We start from the raw sequence: 21,084 nt of genomic DNA, 5'->3' as shown, positions 1-21,084 counted from the left end.
GACCGACGTCTAAGCGTCCGTCAGTTAAAAGAAGCACAGGCTAGACAAGCTGCTACGTCGTGATCTGGGCCTAAACAAGGTAAGCAGTAAGAGTGGAAATCTTTATGAGGTATTTGTTTCCCACAAGTTAAACAGTTATTCACTTTTTCTGACATCGGCTGAGGCAAGAAAGAGTCCCCAACGGGGTACTTAGCTTTTTAGAAGTCCTCGAAGTAGTATTCGGTAGTAGTAATCTCTGGTTCTGACCGACCGGCACTTGCGAACAGCTTCTGCTTCGGGCGCCACACGGCAAGAAAGACTGGGGAAAATGGCGTCGGCTGATGCCTTTATACCCGAAGAACTGCAGCTATGACATTGGGTGAAGCGCGACACCAGCCGAAGCCAGACCCAGACTTTGGAATCCGGCCGACCGAAGGGCTGCCTGACGACAGGACAACCCATTTGTAAGGACTGCAGATGCATCCTTGAAGGACATCAATATGTTGTTGTTGTCTTTTGGCTTTTCCCGGTTAGGGGTCGCCACAGCGGAACTCCGGACCGCTAATTATTGGCAGTAGATTTTGACGAACGCCACGGTGTCAGCTCGACGTTCAACCTTCAACAAAGGCACGCCCATTACGCATGTCTTTCGAGCGCCCACCCAACCGCGGGGAGGACATGCAGACTCCACACAGAAGGCACTCTCCGCCCTCCAGCCGAGAATCGAACGGGAGAACCTCTTGCTGTGAGGTAACAATGCTACCGCTGCACCACCGCAGATGAGACAAATAAAACAATATCATGTGCATAATTTATGAAATGGACTTGTACTCTAAGACACGCAGCAAAGTGTTGATACTAACAGTGCGTCCCACAAAATAAGCACAGTTAAGTCCCACCTCCATTTAGGCAGAATCTGACAAGCAAGCTTCAGTATAACAAGCTGCAAGGCAAAAATAAACCAACATGCTCTCCCAAAGCACAAAGCCAAAGGAAGTACAGTTGTGTAAATAAACAATCAGAACGGTAGATGTTCAAATGATCACTGCTGCAGTAGCCTTACCTATATGGGTTATATTCGCCAAGAATATAACAGTTGGCCTAGCTTCCAAACCTTCATAGCACCTTCAACACACCCCAAAATGTCAAGAACCTCAAGATGCGCTAACTTAAAAGGCAAGTCTTTGCGCCAACCTGTTCAGAACTTTCCTGTGAGAGTGAGGCTAAGCCCTGAAAGTACAATAATAGGAACAAAAAATAAATAACCACAGTATGGCATTAACAGCACACCAAAAAACAAAGAGGATAGAGGGAAGGAGCAGTTACTGCAGCAGTTATCATTTACGAGTCTACTGTTATGGTAAATTTGCTTACATAACTATGTTCACCATATCGATCACTCCCACAGTAGTTTTAGCTATATGGGTACAGTACCTTATCTTACTACAACTGGAAGAGATGGAAGGAAAAAAGTCCAGAAGCCCCTGGAGAATGGTCCTTGCAGAGCGTGATCTAGGCTTACTGAAGGATAATCAAGCTTATAGTGCTTTATAAAAGTATGCACACAGTGCTAGGTTACAGCTTATAGAGCACTTACAGAATCTAACCCCTTCCAAAAAGCCATATATGAAGTCAAAGTCCTAGTAAAGTGGGCCTTGACCCTGCACGGAATAGTTTTGTTGTGGTGAGTATAACAGTAATGGCCTTATTTGGAAATGGTAACCATTTGAAATGTTGGGACCAGCTACAGCGAGTCCCAAAACACGAAGAATGAAAGGCCACACACACAAAAAAAAGGACATGCCTATACTAAGTCAGAGACTGCCATTTCTTAGCAATCTTAGAGTTGGTATATACAAGTTTAGGAGGCTTGCCCCCACATTGGGGAGCAATGCAGAGGTGCTTGCCCCAAGAAAAAAAGAAGCTTAAAGGAGAACAGCAACCATCGCGATTCACTTTTCTGGATTTATGGTCCCATTTTTTTTTGGTTTGTCGGTCCTTCACATTTTCAAGTGTCAACATTTCAATAAGGAGCCTTTGGAAATAATCTGGCTTGAAAAAGGCTGCACCCTTCTTGCCTTCACGAAAAATTAACAAATGATTGGAAGTTGGTCAAGAAAGGATATTAAGAGCTGTCTGTGAACATCCAAGGTATGGAGTTATCCTTTCTCCCTCACTTTTGGGGTCAAGTAGGAAAACAGAGTTGGATCGTTTAAGTAAACTCAATGCCACTGTAGGTGTACAAAAAAAATTAGTTTGCAAAGAAACCTTGTCCCTGTGGAAAATGTAATAGGGTTGATTCACCATAAGAGCTTGCAACTCAAGATACTCCTGTTGCAAAGGTGAGAGTGATCAATAAAACTGTTTTCCATGTTAAGAACCTCAAGTCAGCCAGGTTAGGTGGTTCAAATTCAGCAGGTTTTAGCTTCTCTAACACAAAATTAAGATCTCAAACAAGGGCCACCAGATTTCCTGGGAGATCTCTTACACAAAATCCCTTTCAAAACATTTTCACATGAGAACGCACTGGAAAAGGGAAGCCATTGGCAGACATGCTGAAATGGCAGATAAATGAACCTTGATAGAGGAGTAAAAAAGCCATAAGACAGTAACTCATAAATATTGTAAAACCAGAGAACAACTAGCCACGAATGGGTGCTGGTTATGTTGTTGCCACCAGCTAGAAGACCTTTTCCATTTGATACTACATATGATTTTCTTGTAGAAGGCTTTCTTGCCTCCATCAGTGCCTGCTGCACATTCTCAGTAAACAGATACCAAAAAGGAATTAAGACCATATCATCCAAGCAGTCAACTGAAGTTGACTGGTGTTGAGGTGTATCCAACACTCCTGTTCTTGTTTGAAAAGTATCCAGTTTGTGAGGAAGCTTGTGGTAATTGCACCTGGGCATTTCCAAAAGAATAGAGAACTGCTGTTGCCTGGGCCAGAAGGGAGTCTCCACAATTATCTTGGGGGATTCCTTCTGAATCTTCAGAAATACCCTGGAGATTAGAGGAAAGGTAGAAGAGCATACAAGAACATTCCTGTCCAAGAAAGAGAAAAGGCATCTGTCTTGCAGGCCTTTTTGCATAGTCACAGTAGAAGCCTGCCAGGTGTTTGTTCAGACAGAAGTTACTTGAGGAACTCCCCAAAGATGGATCAAATCTTGGAAGACCCTGTGACCTAGTTTCCTTTCACAAGGGTCTTATCCTTGTCCTGCTTAGCTTATCTGCCACACAATTTTGTTCTGACAGAATGTACAATACATGTAGAATTAGATTGTGCCATGAAGTTATACCCCAGGATAACATGGCTAGTCTGCAGAGTGAATAAAACCTGGTTCTCCCTTGTTTGTTAATGTACTATGTTTTCCTTTGCTTGTTAATGTACTACACAACTGTGTATTGTCTGTAACAACCTGAAGAGATCCCCAGGACCAAAGATGATCTCTTTTACATTTATGTGCTTGTCTCTGTCTTTGGTGTCCCACACACCCTGCACTTTTATCCCTCCTAAAACTGCATCCCAAGTGAAGTCAGAGGTGTCTGTAGTGACTGACTGCTTTGGAACTCGTACCAAGTGATGTCTCTTCTGACAAACCCCAGCACCAGGATCTGAAAAGACAAGGGGTGTTGGTGCTGGGACCAAACGGACTTAAGATATCACCATCTTTCTCAAGTGGAGTCTTGACATGTGGTTATCATGAGAATCATAGAAGACATGAGATCCAAAATCTAGAGGTATTCCCTCGCAGTGACCGAGGTCTGAGTGGAAACCCCACAGAAATAGATCTACATGTAGAGCTATTTTTTTTCCTATAGAAGAAAAGCTCTTTGAACTGTTATCTCCCATTGGCATCCCAGAAATTTAATCCCGCTTACTATAAGAGAGCTCTCAAACAAGAGTGAGATTCCTAACACTTGAAAAAGACTCTGCAAGGATAAGCAAGTTGTCTAAACATGGAAAAATGTGGATGTCCTGTAGCCTGCAATGAGCTACAACTGAAGCTAGATACTTTGTTAACACTCTTGGTGCAGTAAATTTTCCAAAGGGTAAGGCAGAGAAAGAATAATGTGATCCATTCACACAAAAGCTTAAAAACGCCTGAAGCCTTGATGAACAGGAATGTGATAAACATCTTTTAAATCTAATGTTACCAGGAAGCTTGGATGAGGAAAAGGAGAGAACAGGTTAAGACATCATTTTGAATTCCGTCATTAACACAAACAGGTTTAGGAAACAAAGATCCGGAACTGATCTCCAAACATTTTCTTTTTTTGGCAATAAAACATCCTTGAATAAAACCCCTATCCCACCTGGGAAGAAGGAACCGCTTCTATCACTCCTTGGGACAGCATGCGATGGACAGGTGGAAACAGAGTGACTCTGGTCTGGAGGATGAAGAATTACCACATGAAAAAGGAGGAATTTTGTCCCATTGCAATCTGTAGCCTTGACGAATTGTCTTCAGAACCCATTTATCTGAAATTATCTGTTGCCAAAGAGAAAAGTGGACATTCAGACTTTCTGGAAGAAAAAAGTGGTTGATGGCGGGGGGTGGAGGGGGATTACAGTCTCAGTCATTCTGGTTTACTGGACTGTCCTTGGTTTGGGGAGTTTCCAGAGTTGCTCTTGGCACCTGCTTGCCATCTCCTTTTAAATGTCTGTTTTCTTGCATTTTGTGGAGTCTGTTTATTTTGTTTCTTATTGAAAATGAATGAGTTGTTAGACAACCCCTTGGAAACTTTGGAAAAGGAGGGCTGAAAAGCCTTGAGAAATTCCCTGTATCAGGTTACCTTTCAACTCAGTTTTTGATGACCTCAGCAGCAAAGGGGCCAAAAGCTAAATCTCTGCCCAAAGGAGAATTTAAAATCCCATTTTTATCATCTGGAAAGTACTGATAATGCAGTCAAGCAAATCTCATAAAAGCAGTGCAAGCGGCCATAGCCCTTGAAGCATGCAAGAGTCATAAAAAGTGTACACTGAGCACCATTTTGAATAGAAAAATTTAAATTAAAGCATATTTTTCCTCACAAGAAGAAACTGCAGACAAAACATTCCTCATACTTTCACAATTAGGACAAACCTTAACATATGAGCCTGCCTATTCAAAATTCTGAAAAATCAAAGTTGCAGAAAAAGAAGTTATGTACTCACCATAACGTTCCATCTGAGTAGGTAACTTCATTTGTCAGCAACCTGCAGGTATCGGATCCAAGCCGGCAACTTTATTCATCTAAGATCCGAGCTCCAAGCTCCTCCCCCTTACCCATAACCCCCTGCCATCCCTCTCTGTCCTCAGATCGAGTTTGCTTTAGCATTATAGAATACTACAACCAAAGGATCAAATAAACATCCTAACCTGATGTCATCTGGTACAGGAAGCGCAAAGATCCTAAAAGGACGAACTACAGGTTAGGGGGATGGAGGGGGGGGTTGGTTGCTGAGAAATGAAGTTACCTACTCAGATGGAACGTTATGGTGAGTACATAACTTCTTTATCTGAAGTAGTTAACTTCATTTGTTCATCAACCTGTGGGACAGAGTCCCCAGCTACCAAAAAACTTGGGAGGTCCTCATGGAAGAATATTCCGGAGCACTGCAGAGCCAAAGGACACCCTCCCTCTGGAAATTATATCCAGCTTGTAATGGGTAATAAAAGTATGGGATGAAGCCCAAGTGGCCGCTGAACAAATGTCATCCAAGGACGTGGAAACCGATCGAGTGGAATGGGTGTGAACTCAGACAGGTTCTGGTCGGCCAGAACTCTTATATGCAAGAAGTATACATTGTGAAATCCATCTGGACACTATAGCTTTTGACACAGGTTTACCCAAAAAGGGTTTAGCAAAGGATACAAGGAGTTGCTCAGATTTCCTATGTTCAGCAGTCCTGTGTAAAGAGAACCTCAATTGTCTGTGCACGTCCAAAGAATGTAATTTGTATTCACCTTTGTTGTCATAATTTGGGGGGAAAAAAACAGTAAATTGGTAGATTGATTAATGTTGGACTCAGAGGCAACTTTAGGCAAGAAGGAGGGACTGTTCCTGAGGGAAACTCTGTCTTTATGAAAGACCAGATATGGAGGTTTGGCGCAAAGGGCTTGAAGCTCCGAAACCCTTCTAGCCGAAGTGATAGCAATGAGAAAGGCCGTTTTCCAGGATAAATATTTTAGATCCACCGAAGCTGCAGGTTCAAACGGAGGGCCAGTAAGAGCCTGAAGAACAAGAGTTAAATCCCACGGAGGGACTGCATCCTTAACAGGAGGCCTTAACAGGAAGGTACCCTTTACGAAGGTCTTGCAGAATTTGGAAGAAGCTAAAGAACCAAGATCATTTCCCACGTGAAAGTGTGAAATTGCTGCTAACTGGACTTTGACGGTGGAGGAGCTGGCACCTTGATCAAATAAGTATGACAAAAAATCCAATACAGTTGGTATCGGGGCTGTAAAGGGATCCAAATTTCTATGTTCCACCCAGATCGAAAAACGTTTCCATTTGCTCTTGTAGACCTTTCTAGTAGAAGGTTTATGAGCGGCTACTAAAATAGCTTTAACGGAAGAGGAGGTACCGGGAGTCCTAGCTATGATTGGAACTGGATCAACCAAGCTGTGAGCTTGAGATTGTCCAGGTTTGGGGTTGTCAACCCCAGGGGGTGAGATATCAGATCCGGAATGGGATCCAAAATCCATGGATTGACTAGATGAGACCATAGGCAAGGGAACCACGTTTGACGAGGCCAGAATGGGGCTATGAGGATCACTCTGCTCCCCAACCGACGAGCTTTCTGCAAGAATTTTATCAGGAGAGGAAGAGGTGGATAAGCATAAAGTAGACTGGATGGCCAAACATGGACTAGAGCGTCTCTGGGGGATTCCCCTGGTGGGGGAAGCAGAGCGAAGTACTCGCTGCACTTGCGTTCGAAGGTTACGCGAATAGATCGCAGCAAGGTTGACCCCACCTGAGGAAGATTTGCTTCGCTACTCCCGGGTTTAGAGACCACTCGTAAGGTGAGAGGAAAGTTAGACTCAGCCTGTCTGCCAAAATGTTCGACCGACCCAGAATGTGCGTTGCTATGAGAAAGCGGTTGGTGGCGATCGCCCATTCCCAAACTGTCATGGCCTCTCGACATAGCGGATAGGATCTGGTTCCCCCCTGTTTGTTGATATACCAGACTACTGACATGTTGTCCGACTTGAATCGCAATTGTCCCTAAGGGAAGAAGGGCCTGGAGTGCTTGCAATGCTAAAAGCACCACCCTCATCTCTAGGGAATTGATGTGCAACAAGGTCTCCGAGTGGGTCCACGTGCCTTGGACGGTTCTGCCCATGCCTTGCTTCAATACCCCCATCAATTTCACTTCAACCTTTTTTATAACATCCAGACAATATCCCCTACTTAGCAATTTTTTCTTGACTTTACAAAACTCACTTTCCAACTGTGATTTCTTGGACATATGAACTAAAGTAGGTTTCAATTCCCCATAAGGTAATGACTTCAATAAAAGTGGGGGATGCATGCGGTCTGCACAAAGAAAATTATTCGCAGCTGTACTTTTCATGTATGGTCTAAATTGTACCAGATTATCACTATCAACATACAACTCCGTATCAAGAAACTGCATTACCTGTCTATGCAGCCTGTATGCAAATTTTAGACAAAAAAAATTCTTTCTCAGCACTTCAATAAATCCATCGAATTTCCTCACACTCCCCTTACAAAGAAAAATCAAATTGTCTATATATCGCTTATAAATAACTACCTGTTGAGAAAAAAAAATTCTGAGGCATAAATAAATTTTCAAAATAAGCCATAAAAAATAATAGCATACAAGGGGGCACAAGAAGCCCACATCACCATACCCTCCCTTTTGCAAAAATATCTCCTTATCCAAAACAAAATAAATGCGTGTAAGGGAAAACTCCAACAACTGGATTAAAAAGGCCGTGCGGGGACCCTCTCCCAACATTTTCTCCACTGCTGCCAAACCCCACCTATTACTGATGCTAGTATATAGAGCTTTCACATCCACACAACCCCAATATAAATCTTTATGCCATTACAAACCCCCAGCAATTTTAGAAAACGCACTTGTGTTCTTAAATATGAGAAGGAATCTTAACCAAATGTGTCTTTAAATGGGTATCTAAAAAGTTACCTACATTTTGTAAATAAGCATTAATACCCAATACAATAGGTCTTCCTGACGGATTTACCATATCTTTACAAATTCTGGGTATGGAAAAAAATCTAGCATCCCTGAGGTGTTGGATATGCAGCTTCTTGACATCTGAAACAGACAAAAATCCTAAAAGTTCCTCCATCTCCAACAGTTCTTACAAAGCAGAGTTGAATTCTGACATATGGTTATATAAAGCAATTTTTGATAATTATCACTGTCAGATAACAAATCCCTTATTTTGTTATAACCAACCTTGGTCATAATCGCCCATTTACGCCCCTTATTTGCTTGGGTGAATACATAATCCTTATTAAGTTCATGAAGGTCATTTAAGGCTAACATTCCCTCCTATTCAAATTATGCTGTCTATTCCACTTAATAAACTTCCTATATTCAGATTCACCTGCATAATACTCTTTCAAAACTGTTAACTACCAGAGAAGTTTTAGGGGGCACAAACGTACTAATGTTAGGAACAGAGGATATAAATAATCTCCCAAGGTGGTGCTGCGGTAGCGTTGTCGCCTCACAGTAAGACACTGTCCTGTTTGATTCTCAGCTAAAGCGTCTTCTGTGTGGAGACATGCGTGAAAGGGCGTACCTTCATTGAAGGTTGTGCATCAGGGCTGGCAACTCTGCACGTAAAAATCTACTGCCAATCATTAGCTGACCGGAGTTCCGCTGTGGCGACCCCTAACCGGGAAAAGCCGAAAGACAACAACAACCCAGTGACAAAATTTTCTTGGGAAGCACTAAAACCTTCATCATTACCACTGTTATCATCATATACATAAATGTCATACAAATCATTTTCATACAAATAATCAATTTCTAAAACTTCAGTAGAATTATTTTCTTATTACTAAAAAGCACTTTTCAATGCAATTTTTTTTTGCAAAAACGCTCAACCTCCAGAACAAGGTCTGCCAAAACCGGAATTCATGTGGGGACAAATTTCATCCCCTTTAACAACAAACTCCTGATGTCTACCAATCATGTAAACCCTGATCAACATAGGAAAAGACTGCTCAGAGACAGGGTATGTCAGAGACAACTCTTAACAGAAAAGTACAGTTGTGTACACTTACCATAAATGTAGATGTTCGAGTGCATTCACTGTTGCAGTCATTACATTTGGGTAATCTGCTGGCAGGTTGCCCTCAGTCAGCCTGAATTCCAAAGTCTTGGGTCCTGCGTCAGTTGCTGTCTTCTCTTCCATGACGTCAGATCATCAGGGGTATAAAACATGCAGCCGACGCCATTTTCTTTAGTTTTTCTTGCCCCCGATGTCAGGTGCCCCCAAAAAGGTAGCAATATTATAAATATTTACATCTATATATATATATATATATATATATATATATATATATGTGTGTGTGTGTGTGTGTGTATATGTGTATATATATATATATATATATATATATATATATATATGTATATATATATATATATATATATATATATATATATATATATATAGGTTGTAGAAGACAGAGAAGGAAAGATAAACTGTAGAATGACAAGCGGATGGCGGGAGGGTAACCTGGACTGCAACAGTGAATACACTCTAACATCTACATTTATGGTAAGTGTACACAGTTGTACTATGTTCTTCGTGTTTCACTGTTGCAGTCAATATATTTTGGTAGAATCCCAAAGCTATGGTTGGGAGGCTGGAGCTAAACAGCATTAGGTGAGGCTATAAGGCCCTGCAGCACTGCAGTGGCAAAGTCTGCCCTGGACTTAGAATATAGAGAGGCAAATGGTAATGTTTTGTAAAGGTGTGAACAGAACTCCAAGTAGCAGCCTCTAGAATGTCTTTGGTTGGTACTCCTCTGAGAAAGGCTGCTGAAGTAGCTGCAGCTCTGGTGGAATGAGACCTAATGCCCTTGGGCACAGGTTTACCATGGTGTAAGTGGCAGAAACAGATGCAGCGGGTTATCCACTTGGAAACTGTCTGCTTTGAAATAGCCTTTCCTTCTGATCCTGCAGCATACGACACTAGTAATTGCTCAGTTTTTCTAAGAGCTTTAGTCCTGGTCAAGTAGAATCTTAGCTGTCTATGTACATCCAAGGAATGCAGAATTCTCTCCCCTTTGTTCTGCGGATTTGGATAAAAAGTTGGCAGATGAATTGTTTGGTTAAGAGCCACACTGGAAACTACCTTAGGCATAAAAGAAGGATTTGTCCTCAGAGACATCCTGTCTGGGTAAAATATGATAAAAGGCTCTACAGCCATGAGGGCCTGTAGCTCTGAAACTCTTCTTGCTGAAGTAATTGCTAGTAGCAAAGCTGTCTTCCATGATAAGACCTTTATATCAGAAGTAGCGGCTGGTTCAAATGGAGGCAGGGTGAGCATCCCAACACATAACTGAGGTCCCATGCAGGTAATGGTGATCTTCTAGGAGGCCTTAGGTTTTTGGCTCCCCTTAAGACACTGCTTTAGTAAAGGATGAGAAAAGATTGGTGGCTCTGTATTGTAATGAGCCGAAATGGCAGAGGCATGGATTTTGATTGATGAAAAAGATAGGCCTTTGCCAAGCATCTCAGTTAAGTATTGTAATATCTGAGGAATATGTGGTTCTGCTGCATCAGTTCCTTGTGCTCGATTCCAAGCACAGAATCTCTTCCATATGTCAGCATAAGAATTTCTAGTAATAGGCCTTCTGGCTTCCAAAATGACATCCATCACAGCTTTACCGAGAGGTGTCATTCATATGATTACATGATTAGCCATGCCGCCAGGTTCAGAGTCTGTAGTTGATTGCTCAGGATCTGATTGTTTTGCTGGGACAGTAGTTGTGGTCTGTGGCAAGATCCAAGCTGGGTATTGAGACAAGTTCCTTAGGATTGGGTACCAGTATTGGCAGGGCCAGTCCGGGGCAATCAATATCATCTTTGGCTTCTCTTGTCTGGCGTTTAGGAGGACCTTGGGTAGAAGAGGCAGAGGAGGAAAGGCATAAACTGACAGGTTTTTCCAACTGAAGGATAGGGCGTCTACTTTCCATGCTTGTCTGTGATAAGTCCTTGTGCAGAATCTTTTCAATTGATAATTTTGAGGAGAGACAAACAGATCTATGTCTGGGCTCCCCCATTTCTCTGTTATCATGCTGAATACTTGTGGATTTAGTTTCCATTAGTGAGGATCCATAAGGTTTCTGCTTAAGTCGTCTGCCAGAGTGTTCTGTTTTCCTGGCAGGAATTGAGCTTGAAGATTTATTTGGTAGGTGAAAGCTGTGTCCCACAGTGCCATGGCTAATCTGCAAAGGGGGTATGAGTGTGTGTCCCCTTGCTTGTTCATATACCACATTACTGTGGTGTTGTCCGTCTTTATCAGTAATTGTCCTGGATGAATTAAGTCCTTGAAGGCTGTTAGGGCATTTCAAACAGCTAGCATCTCTTTCTGGTTGATATGTAGATGCATTTGATTTGGTGCCCATATGCCCTGAATACATCTTCCTGCCATGTGGGCCCTCCAGGCATAATCTGATGCGTCTGTTGTTAAGGTTTGGCTGGCAGGGAGTAGAGTGAAGGGCCGTCCCATGTTTTGGTGACAGGCCTTTGCCCACCATAGAAACTCCTGTTGCAGGCAGGGGATGAGAGGAATCATTGTTTCCAGACTGTGTGAATGTTGACTCCATAAACTTTTTAGGTACCATTGAAGTTTCCTCATATGTAGTCTTGCATATGGAATTAGTAGGATGCAGGATGCCATGAAGCCCTGAGCCTGCAGAATTTGTCTTGCAGGACTGGGTTTTCGTTGCCATCAGTTTGAAGTAAGTAGTCAGTTGCCTTTATTTTCTTGGGGTGAGGTAAGCCATCTGGGCAGTTGTATGCAAGCTTGCACCCAGGAATGCTATCTTTTGATAGGGTACCAGTTGTGATTTCTTTTTGTTTATTGTGTACCCTAGGCATGCTAGAAGCCTTTCCACAAATGCCAGGTGTCGTGAAAGAGTGTCCTTGTTCTCTGCTTGAATGAGACAGTCGTCCAAGTAAGGATATATTTGAATACTTCTTTGTCTGCAAAATGCAATTACTGGTGCCAGGCACTTTGTAAAGACCCTGGGTGCAGTAGATAAGCCAAAGGGCAGTGCAGAGAATTGGTAATGCATTAAGCCAGCCTTGAATCTGACGTATCTTCTGCACGACTGTCTTGAGACATGCAGGTATGCCTCAAGTCTAAAGTCACCAGCCAAGCATTCTTGCCCAGCATGGGCAGAAGCTGTTGCAAAGTGAGCATTTTGAATTTTGGAATGTCCAGGTATATGTTCAAAATTGATAAATCCAGTATTGGCCACCAGGCCTTGTCCTTTCTGGGTACCAAGAACAGTCTTGGAGTAAAAACCTTGTCCTTTTTCCTGTTCTGGTACTGTCTGAATGGCCCCCATTATCCATGAGGGACGTAACCTGTTTCTGAGCCTCTGCCCATTGGTTTTGTGGCAGGTCTGGCCAACCATTTGTCATTGGCAGAGTGTGGAAATGGAATTTGTATCCCTGTGATACGATGTTCAGCACCCACTTGTCCTGGGTTATTAACTGCTAATTTTGAGCAAAAAGTGCTAATTTTCCCCCTATGGGTGCTGCCAAAAGATAAGTGCTTGGTGTAGGCAGAGGGAAGTCATTGGGATTGCTTTCTGTAAGCTTGCGCTTTATCTCCTCCAGATTTGGAGGTTGATGCGCCCCATTGCTTTGACCTGTATGAGTCTTGAGCTTGGTACCTGGAACCCTTAGGGCGTCTGGATTTGCCCCTTTGAGCGCTGTCTGACACAGGAAAGGACAAATTTTTTTGTAGGCCAGTGTCTACTGAATCTAGGTGGCTGCACTTGTAAGAAATCTGTAACAGTTTGCATAGACTTAGCTTTGTCTTCCATTTTCTTTAAAACCTCTTCTGCCTTAATACCAAACAGAGAATCATGCTATAAAGGTGCATCTAGCAATTTCGCTTTAACATGATCAGGCAAATTTTGTTCCTTCAACCAGGCATGCCTCCTAATCACAGATCCAGTAACTGCGACCCTGCAGGAGGCCTCTAAAGAATCAAAACCACATTGCAAAGTATGCTTTCCAACTTGTTCAGCTGCATGCAATAATTCCTGCAATTCCTTATTTTCTGCACATTCTGAAATCATCATTTTCTGTTTCAGCAATCCCATAACGTTGTTGGTACTTAATCATATTAAACTGACAGTTTAAGGCCCTGACTGTAAAGGTTGCAGATGTATAAACCTTTTTTTCCCTATCTGTCCAGCGCCCTTGAATCTCTGTCGGAGGGGGTAGGGTTTTTTTGCTGTTGAGGCCTTAACTCCCTTTGGACCCTGTGAAATAGTTTCAGGATCAGCAGCAGGGTTTCTAAATAAAAATTTATGAGAGTCAGGGACCCTGTAACACCGGTCAGGCTTACTGGGAGCCGGAGGTAAAAAGTCAGGAGTCAGGCTTGACTCCGAAAAAAACATCATCCACAATGTCTAACACAGGGGGAATGGCTAAAGGCTTGTGCTGAGGGAGAAGGAGGAAATCCCTATGCCTCTTTTTTGATTCAGAGAAGTCTTGACTCTCCCAGTGAAAATGCTCCCTCAAAGTATGCAAGGTTTCTCCAAATGAATAATCCTCAGGAGGAGATGCAGATGGAATAGACTCCTTAGCATCAGAATCCTCACAGGGAGGTAAAGATATAATTCCTGATCAGAAGAGGAATCAGAAGAAATAGAAACCTGATCTGAAGATTCATAGTCAGTGTCTTGCCTAGGCCTCTTATCTGGAGGGGGATGGGTACCCCTGATCAAGGTAATAAGGTCTTCAGCCATTTTGATCATCTGTTTTTTAGACATAGAGGCCTATGCACGTGGCTCAGGCGTATTTTTTTTTAGTTTTAGAAGGTGTCTTTGCCTTTGGTTTTGCAGCTTTCGTCAGTTTGATATAAAAATGTTGAGGTCTGAATACACCCCCAGATGCCGGTGCCTGCTCAGCGGCTCCGGACCCATCCGAGGGAGATACATCCGTCGGTCCAATACCTTGAGTATCTTGCGGCATGCCGGACTCCACATGGGTGTCGGTAGAGGCCTGCGACTCTAAGGTAGCGGGTATCAGGGGCTGGCTTAGGAGAAGCTTTGTCGTCGGGTTTTGATCTCAACTGCCTTTCTCTGTCCTTTTCTTTGCGTTTTTTATGTACTCCGGTAGTCTGATTGCTATCCGACGACATCTCTGGGTAGTTAAATCTGTTTCCAAAATACTTAGATGCAAAAATATACCGACGCTTAATAGTGCGTTGGTTAAATCTAGCACAAAAACCGATAGCCAGGCACATTGTGATCAGGGCCAAGGCAAGGAATACAGTATAAATGGAAATCCTTATGAGGTATTTGCTTCCCACAAGTAATACAATTAACTTTTTTCTGACATCGGTAAAAAGCAAGAAAAGTTTCCCCAATGGGGTAATTAGCTTTATTGAAGACTTTGGTTCTGAAACTCAAACGTGAACATTTCAGTAGTCGGCCGACCAGCACTTGCAAAATGCTTCTGCTTCGGGCACCGCGCGCCAAGACAGACTAAAGAAAATGGCATCGGCTGCATGTGTTATACCCCTGACGACCTGACGTCATGGAAGAGAAGACAGCAACTGACGCAGGACCCAAAACTTTGGAATTCAGGCCGACTGAGGGCAACCTGTCAGCAGATTACCCAAATGTAATGACTGCAACAGTGAAACACGAAGAACATCCTACTTGTGACAATTTGGAAGGGGGCAGGTGGGAGGGAGCCTGAACTGTACGAAAATCAGACAACATGGACCTAATGTTAGTTAAGAAAAAGAAGTTATGTCTTTACCATAATGTTCCATCTGTGTTGTCAGTCTTTACTAATCCTTGACTGTGGGCTCGGTTTCAAGCCTCTGAACACTCAGTCGTTTATTTCAGCTTACGCCTTCCAAACTCTCGAGCTAGGCTTTACCCATAATGCTCCTCCCTAAATTATCTCAGATCGAGTTTGCCTAAAATAGTGGCATACAAACAGCAAATAAGAACAGACCAGATGTGTGCCCCTAATATGAAGCCAGTTTGGGAAAAATTCAATCTACCAAGTCTCACACTGGGGGAAGGAGGCAGGGAATGTCAAGGATTAATTAAGATTGAAAAGACCGATGGAAAGTTATGACAACAACAGATAAAGAAGTTATGTCTTACCAATCTTCACGTAATCCTTGACTTTGGGAAAGAGTTCCTAGCTACCTGAATCTTGGGAGGTCTCACAGAAGAATATTCCTAAGCACCACTGATCTGAATGATGCCTGTCCCTTACAGACCTGACCTAATTTGTAATGAGTGATAAAGGTAGGAAAAAAACAAATGCCTGCTGCACAAATGTGATCTAAAGAAGCCCTGGCATGAACAACTGCAGAAGTTACCAACAGTCTAGTTGAGTGGGATTTTACTGGGCGTGAAAGTTAGAGCCCTTCTGACTGACAGATAAATAAGAATCTTTGAGCCATTTTGCCAGGGCAACCTTTGAGACTGGGTTACCTAAAGAAAGCGAGGAAAAGGCAACAAAACAGTTGGTCAGATTTTCTGAAATCCTTTGTTCTGTGAAGATAAAATCGTAGCGGTCTGTGGACATCTAATAAATGGAGAGAATACTCCCCTTTATTGGAAAAATTAGGGGAAAAGACAGGTAGTTGAAATGTCTGATTGATATTAGATTATGAGACTACCTTCAGTAAAAAGGATGGATTAATCCTAAGGAAGACCTTGTCTTTGTGAAATATTATGTAGGGTGGTTTGCAGGATAAGGCCTGAAGTTCAGATACTCTACTGGAAGATGCAATAGCCACTAAGAATAAAGTTTTCCAAGTCAGACATTAAGTCACATGCAGCTGATGGTTTAAAAGGAGAAAAAGTAAGGGACTGGAGAACTAGGGTTAGATCCCAGAGAGGAATGGGTTCTTTAAATGGAGGTCTTAACATCAGGGCTCCCTTTAAAAAGGCTTCACAGAGTTTGTGTAACATAAGAGAAGAGCCATCAAACCCCATATGGAAGTCAGAGATTGCAGCTAGATGGACTTCAATTGTTGAGGTGGAGGAAAGTACAGTTGTGTACACCTACCATAAATGTAGATGTTCAAGTGTATTCACTGTTGCAGTCATCACATTTGGGATATCTGCCTGCAGGTAGCCCTCAGCCGGCCTGAATACCAAAGTCTTGGATTCCTGCGTCGGATGCTGTCTCTTCTTCCATGATGTCAGGCATCAGGGGTATAAAACATGCAGCCGACGCCATTACATCAGTTTTTCTTGCCCCAGATGTCAGGTGCCCCCACAATGGGAAGCAAATATATGTTATGGTACCCCTCCAACAAAAAGCAAATACACCAGAAAGTTTAAATACACCAAACAAAAGGAAAGGTAGAGCTAAGAGAAGTCAGGAGGCTGGAGGGAGGGTAACCAGGACTGCAACTGTGAATACACTCCAACATCTATATTTATGGTAAGTGTACACAATTGTACAACATTCCTTGTGTTTCACTGTTGCAGTCATCACATTTGGGTAGATTCCAAAGATAAGGAAGAGAGAAGGAAGTTACACAGCATTAGGGCCAGCTATTAAGCCTTGCAAAACTGCAGTGGCAAAACCAGCTCTGGATTTAGAAAAAAAGGCATGTGGTAATGCTTGGTGAAGGTATGTACAGAGCTCCAGGTAGCAGCTTCTAGGATGTCCCTGGTAGGGACACCTCTGAGAAAGGCTGTAGAGGTAGATGCAGCCCTGGTGGAATGTGATCCTATCCCCTATGCGTAGGTTTTCCATGGTGCTTATAGCAGAAATGAATGCAATGGGCTATCCACTTAGAAATTGTTTGCTTTGAAATGGCCTTCCCCTCTGCCCTTGCAGCAAAGCCAACTAGCAGCTGTTCAGATTTTCTGAGAGGCTTAGCCCTGTCCGAATAAAATCTAAGTTGTCTGTGCACGTCGAAAGAGTGCAGTATTCATTCTCCTTTGTTTTGAGGATTTGGGAAAAAGGTAAGCAAATGAATGGACTGATTAAGGGCCACAGCAGACCCCGCCTTGGGCATAAAGGAAGGATTGATCCTGAGGGAAACCCTGTCTGCATGGAAGATAATGAAGGGCTCCACTGCCATGAGGGCCTGTAATTCAGACACTCTTCTTGCTGAAGTGATGGCTAGAAGGAAGGCTGTTTTCCAAGAGAGGAATTTCAACTCTGCAGTTGCAGCTTGCTCAAAAGGAGGGAGAGTGAGCTTTCCCAATACAAAGATAAGGTCCTAGGCTGGAGTAGGGGCTCTCTTGGGGGGGTCTTAAATTTTTGGCCCCTCTGAGGAATTGCTTTAGCAAGGGGTGAGAAAAGAGAGGAGGTTGTTTTGGACCATTTCTAGCTCTTTTCAAGTTCCCTGTTTAAAATCCGCCTCAGAGCGTTTTTTTTTTCTGGCTATACTACTCGGAGACAGCTCCATGTGGTCCTGCAGAGTGGTCCTTGCTGCAGAGAACTGAGAAAAGAGACTGCTTTCCAGATTTAAGTATTTTCTTCTGTTTTTTTACTTGGAATACCTTCTCTTGCTTATTTTAAACAAGCTTATACTGTTTTTTTAACTGTTTGCTGCATTTTATAGTATCTGCACTTAAAAGTTTACCTGGTCGAAAATTAATCGAAAATCTGTGTTTGTTTAATTTAACTATTGAGGCTGCCCACTAAAGTGTGCTAGCCTGTGTAACTGATTTATTGCTGCCTTCTGTATTTCTGAGTGTTTTCTATCTAAAAACAAAACAAAAAAAATTTAAATAATCCTTGTTTTCCCGCCTCTCCTCGACTAGTTTAGACCAGTTTACAGGCTTTGCTGTATTCTGGGCTGTAGTGTAGTTCCTGTGTTGTCCATTACCTTACTTGGATAAGAAGGAAGTTTCTTTGCTCACCAGTGGGAGTGGGGAGCCTTGAGAAGCCTATCTGTCCCTGAAGGAAGTGACCTCAGCACAAGAGCTGTAGTAATTGGCTGTTTTGGACCATTTCCTAGCTCTTTTCAAGTTCCCTGTTTAAAATCCGCATTAGTGCAGCTTTGCGCGATTGTGCGCAAAGCGCAGCGCCGGTTAAACTTTTCCTGGCTCCGCCAAGTCTGCTCTTCAAATTTTCCCTTAGAAAGCTCTACTCTTAGCATAACCAGTCTACTCGTTATATTATAAGCATAGCACTTGTTCTCTAAGCTACTCTTCTAAGCAAGCACTCTCAAACTCAAGTAGCACTACATCCACCTACCACCCCAACCACTTCCCTTAAAGGCACAGCACTCTCTTATAATATTCTAGCATGTCGAGTGGTAGATTGCTAGCATCTTCTCCTGCTCAGCTGGTTAATCTGGGAATCTTGAGACAATGCTATAATTGTCTCATGTACACAGACAACCCTCTCCTCCTCCCAACAAACACAGATACATGTGAGAGATGCAACTATATAGCCAAACTGGAGGCTGAACTCTCTCAACTCAGGACTGGCAAGACCAGACAGAAGGAGAAGGTAACCACACACACAACAAACCCAGTCACACATAGACCTACCCCAACTGCAAATCAAGCACATAACAACAGAAAAACATACTCGGAGGCTCTATTAAAAAACTTAACAAAACAACAGAGGCTCCCAAAGCAGACAACCAAAAATCCACCACCTCAAAACATAACACATGCAACACATACTTCAATAAATCGGTGTGTCAATAAATCACAGCCCTTAAGGCCAAACACTATGCCTGATACACTAGTGATAGGTGACTCTATAGTCAGACACACTGACATCCCACTTACCAGGCTGAGCAAGGAGACGGTAACGATAAGCTGCCTATCGGGGGCTAGGATCCGCCATACAACACATGCACTCAGGTCACTCAAAAGCATGTACAAATATGACTCAGTCATTGTCCATGCCGGCGTGAATGACCTGAGACGTACCTCCTTGGACTACATGAAAAGAGACATTGAGGAGCTCTCTGATTATGTAGCCTAGGCTGGTATGACCCTGACCCTGAGCAGCATCCTGCCCTCACCAAGAATGATGCCACAATACAAAGACAAGATGATCAGCTTTAATAACTGGCTCAATTACTGGTGTCATTCTAGGGGGATCCAATGTCTGTCTGCTTGGGATGACATGCTGGACAAGCCATGCTGCTTCGCAAGGGACGGCTTGCACCTGTCACCACTGGGCTTCCGGATATTGGCTAAGGCTCTTGCCACCCCCATAGTGCCTTTTTTAGGCAAGGCTCAAAAGACGAACTCACCTCCTTAGAAAACAAAAATGGAAAAAAATTAAAGGTAATGCTGCTCAACGCCAGAAGTCTAAATCTCAAGATGCAGCCTCTGGAAGCACTCCTCAGTATGGAGAACATCGATGTCTGCGCTGTAACCGATACCTGGTTCAAGGCTCCTGAGAGCACCCCAGCGCTACCAGGCTTTACCTCGTATCATGTTTTTCGGCCCCAAATCCCGGGCCGAACCACAAAGGGAGGGGGAGTGTCCATATTCATCAAGGATACCCACACCTCTAGGCTAGTGGCAACTCATGAAGCATCGGAGACCATCCAGGTGCAGCTAACCGTAGGCAAAACTGCTATACAACTGGTTGCATGTTATAGACCACCCTCCCAATCTCAAGAACCCCACTCAGCCTTCCTGAAGACATTGGAAGATATGAATGTCTCACCAAATACCATCATATTAGGAGACTTCAACTACCCTAACATAGACTGGGTGCACTATTCTAGCCCTAACACCCTAGCCCAAAGGTTCCTGGAATTCATAAACTCAAATGCAATGGAACAGCTAGTCACCTCTCCCACAAGGGGGGATAATATACTAGACCTGATCATCACAAACATGGGGACAAAATGCTCCACACCAGAAGTATTGCCCTCACTGGTGAGATCTGACCACAAACTAAATCACCCTGGATATACATTTACCACCTCCACCCCCAGCACAAAAGACTACAGTGAGAAACTTCTCAAAAGCCGACTTCACACTTCTCAAGACTGAGATGGTATCATTTAAGCCCTCAGGGCCAATGGAAACCACATCCCACAATGCTGAATCCTACACAAATGCTTTCTACGGACATCTTCAAGAATGCATGGACCGTGCAATCCCAAATAAAACCAAGACCCTCTCCACCAAAGGAAAGCGTCCTGTCTGGTGGACCCCAGCCATAAACAAATTGTATAACAAAAGAAGGAAGCTACTGCAAGACAGAGCAAAATCCCATAAAGGGAAGGCATCTCTGATCAGCACTAGTAGAAAGCTACGTTCTCTCATAAAAATATCCAAGGCCAACTTTGAGAGAAAAATCGCCAAGGACACTAAAGATAACCACAAGGCATTCTTCAGTTATGTTAGAAACCTGGGCGGAAACACGCAGATATGCTCAGAGTTAGTACACGACGACAAAAAATTTACCGAACCCACAGATATTGCCAACATTCTGGCAGACAGATTCAGTGCAAATTTCTCACCTCCAAAAGAAGAAATACTCATCCCAGCTGAATGTAACCTCCCTGTCATCTCTGATGTCCAGGTGAGAACCGCCCTCAACAAAGCAAAAAACACAACATCTATGGGACCTGATGGTATCCCGGCTGCGTGATACGTGAACTCCAAGAGGAGCTAAACCCGCATATAAAAATGTTATTTAACCTTAGCCTTACTACAGGATATGTACCTGAACACTGGCGTACAGCAACAGTGGTACCACTCCACAAGGGAGGCTCCAATACAGACCCTGGGAACTACCGCCCCATAAGCTTGACCAGCCTGGTTTGCAAAGCAATGGAAAGAATTATTATGGAACTCAAACAACGACATTGGGGACCTACAGACACTTGATCCCACCCAGTTCGGCTTTGTAAAAGGCAGATCCTGCCTTTTGAACCTGGTTGACTT

The 21,084-nt window shown here is 43.2% G+C and overlaps 1 protein-coding gene across 4 annotated transcripts in view; it reads right to left on the bottom strand.

The window, feature by feature from the left end:
* The window catches only part of DYRK1A (dual specificity tyrosine phosphorylation regulated kinase 1A), a 2,602,610-nt gene that overhangs the window by 1,999,537 nt on the left and 581,989 nt on the right, over window positions 1-21,084 (bottom strand). The window contains exon 1 of one of the 4 annotated variants that reach the window (XM_044071435.1): window positions 1,043-1,061. The exons of the other annotated variants lie outside the window; for them this stretch is intronic. The gene's annotated coding sequence lies outside the window, so the exon portion shown is untranslated. Of the gene's footprint in view, window positions 1-1,042; window positions 1,062-21,084 lie in introns of those variants that run through there. 4 annotated transcript variants of the gene reach the window in all.

This window comes from Protopterus annectens, chromosome 5.part0, assembly GCF_019279795.1.
Source record: "Protopterus annectens isolate FY-2018-M chromosome 5.part0, PAN1.0, whole genome shotgun sequence".
Lineage (NCBI taxonomy): Eukaryota > Metazoa > Chordata > Ceratodontiformes > Protopteridae > Protopterus > Protopterus annectens.
Note: the sequence above shows the minus strand (reverse complement) of the source record. Positions and strands in the feature narration are given on the sequence as shown.